Consider the following 6252-nt stretch of genomic DNA (forward strand, 5'->3'; position numbering starts at 1 on the left):
ATGCTACAACCCCTTCTGACGGGTTCTTCGTAGACGTTGACATCGATGAGTAGACTGAGGCCCAGGTGGTGATCCTGAGCTTGTGAAGGACCATGTAGTATAGCTAGGCTTACCCAAGCCTCTTTTATTTTACTAGTTGTCTGTACTCAGACAAGTTACTTCCGCTGTTGGCTTGTATGCTTGTATGACTTGAATGTGGGTCGTGTGACCCGTACTTGTGTGTATGATATGTATGGCTCTCTGAGCCTTTAAATAAAGTACTTGTGTTGTAGAGTCATGTTGTGATGCCTTGTTATATTTGCACATATCGAGCATATTGTGTGTATGATTGAAATGCTTAGTATGTGTGGGATCTGACTATCTAGTTGTTTATCCTTAGTAGCCTCTCTTACCGGGAAATGTCTCCTAGTGCTTCCACTGAGCCACGGTAGCTTGCTACTGCTCCGGAACACTTAGGTTGGCCGGCATGTGTCCTTCTTCGTTCCTGTGTCTGTCCCTTCGAGGAAATGTCACACGATGGATACGGGAGTCCTGTTAGCCCGCTACTGCCCGGTTTACCCGAGTCCTACTAGCCCAGCGCTACAGCCCGGATTCACTCGCTGATGACGGACACGTTCGATGCTGGGTCATGGATGCCTGTCCCTGTAAGTTTTTGCCACTTTGGGTTCACGACTAGCCATGTCAGCCCAGGCTCCTTATCATATGGATGCTAGCGACACTATCATATACGTGTGCCAAAAGACGCAAACGGTCCCGGGCAAAGGTAAGACGACACCCGTGGGAATACCGTGCGTGAGGCCGCAAAGTGATATGAGGTGTTACATGCTAGATTGATGTGGCATTGAGTCAGCTCTAATAATAAACAGAGTCCTCGACCGAAAGGAGCCGGCACCATTGGCGAGACCTTGCAGGATCCGGGGGCTACTGAAGGCGGGGTTCCCCCCGGGTTCACTCGGCGGGGAGCCTCTTTGCTCATGGCGACCTTGCCCGAAATAATCTCCATCTCTCTGGCAGTCCAACAAAAATATAGTTAGCCAATACGCAAAGAACGAGATGGCTCCCAATCTCGCAATCCAACAACAATATAGTTCAAGATGGGAATGGGTCGACCCGGACCTAGCCTTGGACCTGGCCCTGTGGCTCCAAGGTCAAAATGTGAGGCCATGAAATCTCAGAAGGTGAACAACAATACGTGTGCCCATTTCATAAAAAAATTGTGGCCTCGCTGACCCGTTGGGTAGTTAAGGCCGACCCAAAATTCAGCGAATTCACTCTTATAGCTTGTTTACACAATTTAGTAAAATAACAAGATCTCATATTCTTTTTGATCCACTATTTATGTAAATAAAGGAATAATGTCTGACAGAAAACGCCATACATTGGGCGATCTGCTCCTAGGAATCACGTACACGTACATGTGTACAGGAGCCTTGCATGGCAAGGAAACAATCAAATCTAAGGTAAACAACCGTTGTATGCCAAGACAGCTGGTGATTACGTATCAAATACAGTACAAGAAGCATACTTAGTTTTTCTTTTTAGACGGGAACATACATTACTTAACAGTTTACACAGCGCTGGACACAAACAAGTAACTTACACAGTACATTTTTATTTTTGATAAACAACTTACACAGTATGTTTGTAAATAGCTACTAGCTGTATGAGATTGGGTCGACCCGTCTGACCCATCGGGTCACATGGTGCCGGCTCCACTGACCCATTTATCATTTAGGGCCAACCCACTTGACCCATTGGCGTCGACTTTTTGGGCCGGGTCGGTGACCCAGCGGGTCGACCCGGCCCATTCCCATCTTGAAATATAGTCAGCCGGACTGACCTGAGGCTAATACAACTCCCAAACTCTACTAGCATTGTTTCAGTTGCTACTTCACGCACCTTCTGAGATTTCTGCCAACTTCTGAGATTTATTCCACTTTCCGCTGTTACAACTTACAGCCATAAGATCCATACATGAAATTTATTCCACTTCCCGTTTGACTTATTCACCTTCCGTGCCATGCATGCATACATGTGTGCGTACAGCGCAACAATGCGGCATCTGAGCATCATGCATGTGCTACTACGTACAGCGGCTTTTAATTACTCAACAGCATGAGTGCTGGCTGGGAGCGTCTCGTTCTTTCCATGGAAGTTGATGCGGTTGTCGCGGCAGTCGACGAACTGGTAGTTGACGATGAGGTGGCCCCTCTGGTACCCCATGCCGTCGGTGTCGATCTTGACGAACACCGTGTCCCAGTCGAGGTTCCACGATCCTCGCCGTGATCTGCGCCCCCGTGCCCGTGTTGGTCACCCGGATGCACCGCCCGCAGGACGCCTGGCCGCGCGGGCCTGCAGGGCCGCAGAACGCCGTCCAGCCGTACTTGGACCGCCACGAGAACGGCTTGCCGGCGTCCCAGGTGGAGCAGTAGGCGCTCACGGCGGGGGCGCCCAGATCCCAGCCGTTCTGAGCTGGGCGGTAGTAGTGGTAGGTCGCCCGGACGTTGCTCGCCTGCTGCGCCGCGGCGGCCGCGGCACCGGCGCACAGGAGCGCCGCCACGAGCGCAAGGCGTGCGGCCATCTTCGTCAACGCAGCAGAGGAGGGTGATCGTACCAGAGGATGTGAGGAGTGGCAGCTAGCAGGTGCTGACACTGGAATGGGAGTCGCTCTTCGCCACTACCATTTATTATATAGAGGTGGAATGGAACGCTGGAAATTAATATATGATACGGTGATGGTAGACTTTTCTTCTCTTCGCAGCCTCCACGAATTTTCTACAAACTAGGAATCAATTGCATGAACAGCTCATAAGGACATGTGCAGATATGCTTTTAAGGGCTGTGGCATACGTGTCCTGCTACCTAGCTGGAAAATTTAGCAAAATTGTTACAAGTGTGGATGGATGCCTATGTAATCATGTCAGCGTGTCACTTTCTACAAATTTATGCGGCTGCAATTGCAAACACGTGGTCGAAAGCTAGAGGGAAGATATATCTTTGCGCATAATTGAAGTTTTAGATAAGATAGCTTGATTTATTGTTATGAGATAGAGTTCTCACAAATTCATTGAGATACCGACAACACCAACTGCCCAGAACAAGTCCAAAGAAAAAACGCGAAAACAAAAGCGGACCTCACATCTTCATAATTTCACTCGACATATAATCACAACAATTAGATTACAATTAATTATATAGTATATAGATGCTTCCGCTGCAATTTTTTGTATACCCACACTTCACATCGAAAAATCCACCAGGGCAGAAAGGCATGCGGCAACCCATTTGCTTTAAGATTGGTTTACTAGATAGTTTATGTCATTAGCTCTTAATCGCCGTACTGGGGTCCATGCTTGCCAGCTTTTGGCAGAGCTGCATGAGTCACCCACCCCACCTCTCATGTGTTTTCATTTTATCTCAAAATTTGAATCTATTGTATCTTCTGAACCAAAAGTCTAAATTAAGTTTCGTTTGCATATTCGTGTTCGTTGCAACAAGTCCTTTTGAACAAAATTAATTTTAAATACATTTATATATATATTTTTAAATTTTATTAAGTTTCAAATATTAAAACTAGAGAATCATCATAAGTTTCACCAAGTTACATTTGATAGGGGTATACGGTTTAGGACTTCCGGCTTAGGGCTTAGGGTTTCAGTTTTAGTCTTTGGAACTTGCTAAATTTATCATTCATTCTATTAAGTTTTAGTAGTTGAAACTCACTTAAGTTTTAGAATTTATCAAAACGTATTCAAAAGGGGCTTGTTTCAAAGCTTTCGACACAAGGGACACGAATATGCAAACGAAATATAAATTGAACTTTTGATTCAAAAGATGTAATAGATTCAAATTTACAAGTACAAATGAAAAGCATTGGAGGTGGGATGGATGGGGCATGTGGCCTATGCCAAAAGTTGTATCAAAAAGTTGCATGCATGCAACAATTAAGCTCAAACCATAAACTACTTTTCGGATCTTGATGCAATCATGTGGCTACATGCACTCGTCTCCCGTCCCTGGGTGCCACAAATCATCTTCAACTTTATATTGTAAGATCTAAACCCTTAATTACCCACTGACTGGTCTCCCTCATGGCGTCTTAAGCGACACAGGCATACCCTTGATCGAGTTGCCAGGCCAGTTCCTTGCCTCCCTTCTCTCATCACTGTCATCGAAGGAAGTCGTTGGGCTAAGCCCACGCGGTTGATGGCAGCGGTAGGTGCTCGCGGTGGGGAAGGCATGCCCCCTCCTGCCCGGTGCAACAACTGCCGATGGTGCAATTGTTCCCTTGTTTGTGTCTCCAGCAGGTGGAAGACGCAACAACGTCGGCCAAGCTCCGGTGCTCCTGCCCCGCAGCTCATCCCAATTATTCGGGGTGGGTGCCCCAATTTTGGCTCTCTGGAGATTCGTCCCCACGAGCTAGCTGTTTGCTGACATTTGGTGGCTGCAGCGTCGGCCGGGACCAGATATTACTAGTTCGACCAGATCCAGCTCATTGTTATCTATTAGTGACGCTGTTGGTGGCTTCTGCATAGAGATGTGTTTATGCCATGATGAAGGTGCGTTGGTCGTCATGTTTGCGGGTAGGTGGCGCATTCGGGGCATCAGTTGTTTAGTCTGTAAGAAGTGTTTACCATGCAAATGAGCAAAAATATGTCTAGTCAAAACTAGCAACATATCCCTTGCAAATGCAGGTGCATCACCTTTTATTTGGTAAGAAGTGTTTGAGTTGTGTTTCCTTAGGTCCAAAGTGCAATTGCTCTTTCTCCCAACCAGTGGAAGTGTCTTTTATACAAGCATAGTTTCTGTAAAGCCAGTCTAGATAGTTGTCGCATAGTTGTGTGGCATCATCGACCGTTACGTTAAATTGCACTAGATTAGCGGCTAGAAGGAGATCGGAGATGGTCGTTTTGGTTTTTGTAGAAGGCCAAGGCTACACGTTAAAATTGTCCAACTATGATCATCCATAGAAAAGCAAAAAATTAGACACAAATCCTAGGGTAATCGACATCATCTTCGTTCTACACTTGACGACATTGAACCGCGAGAAATCAACATTGATAACCCACAAGTATAGGGGATCGCAACAATTTTCGAGGGGAGAGTATTCAACCCAAATTTATTGATTCGACAGAAAGGGAGCTAAATAATATTCGTGAGTATTAGCAGTTGAGTTGTCAATTCAACCACACCCGTAAGACTTAATATCTGCAGCAAAGTTTTTAGTAGCAAAGTAGTATGGAAATAACGGTAACGGCAGTAACAGCAGCAGTAGCAATTTTGTAGCGATTGTAACAGCAGCACGACGAAAGTAACTTAGCAAAGATCAATATGTGAAAAGCCCGTAGGTGTTGGATTAGGGATGGATAATTATGTAAGATGGCATTCATCATGCAACAGTTATAACCTAGGGCGAAACAGAACTAGCTCCAGTTCATCAATGTAAAGTAGGCATGTATTCCATATATAGTCATATGTGCTTATGGGAAAGGGCTTGCATGCCATCTTTTGTCCTACCCTCCCATGGCAGCGGGGTTGTCAGCATTCTGGATACAGGGGGTACCCAGACTTGCCTGCCTGTGGCCCGTGGCGTGGCTCCATCGGCGGCCTGGTACGGCCCAGTTTTGACGTCAACCACTAAAGACCCTCATGAGGGGCCAGGCCTCGCGAGGCGGACAACACCAAGACCTCCAAGGGGATCAGCCTCCTCAGGCTGGCTCCTGAGGAGCGGATATTTCTATGCAAGGCTCACCTCATGAGGTTCGGTTGACGTGAGCCATGATGATCATGGCCAGGCAGGTGCCAATGTGCACAGTTTATGAGTTTCCTCTTTGGTGCAAAGGAGGCAAGCAACAGGCTGGAGTCCCGAGGAAGCAGCCAAAGATTTTCATTCCCATGCAACAAGACCAAGACTGCCAGGACGGCAGGACGGAGGTCATCGCTGAGCCCACCGCAGCGTCATGACCAGAGGCTTTTACAGGGAAGACCACTTTAGTCAGCATAAGATGTACTTGTTATCTCCCTTCATGACCAGAGGCTTTTACAGGGATCCCTTCCCGCCTCCATTTAGGAAGAGGACCAAGGCCACTATAAATAGGACCTAGCCACCATGGGCAAGAGAGGGAGAAGGTGGATCGGATCCATTCCACCCTCACCAGCTCGCCAGCTCACTTGAGCCCAAGAACACACCTCCTGATGTTGTTCTCCACTGTACCAGTTCCTTCTCAGCCCTCGAGGCAAATCCACCACAAA

General features: G+C 47.1%; 1 pseudogene; it reads right to left on the reverse strand.

Annotated features, from left to right (window-relative positions):
• Nucleotides 1-1908: 1908 nt before the first annotated feature.
• On the reverse strand, nucleotides 1909-2731 carry LOC123042680 (barwin-like; annotated as a pseudogene).
• Nucleotides 2732-6252: the final 3521 nt, after the last annotated feature.

This window comes from Triticum aestivum, chromosome 2B (assembly GCF_018294505.1).
Source record: "Triticum aestivum cultivar Chinese Spring chromosome 2B, IWGSC CS RefSeq v2.1, whole genome shotgun sequence".
Lineage (NCBI taxonomy): Eukaryota > Viridiplantae > Streptophyta > Magnoliopsida > Poales > Poaceae > Triticum > Triticum aestivum.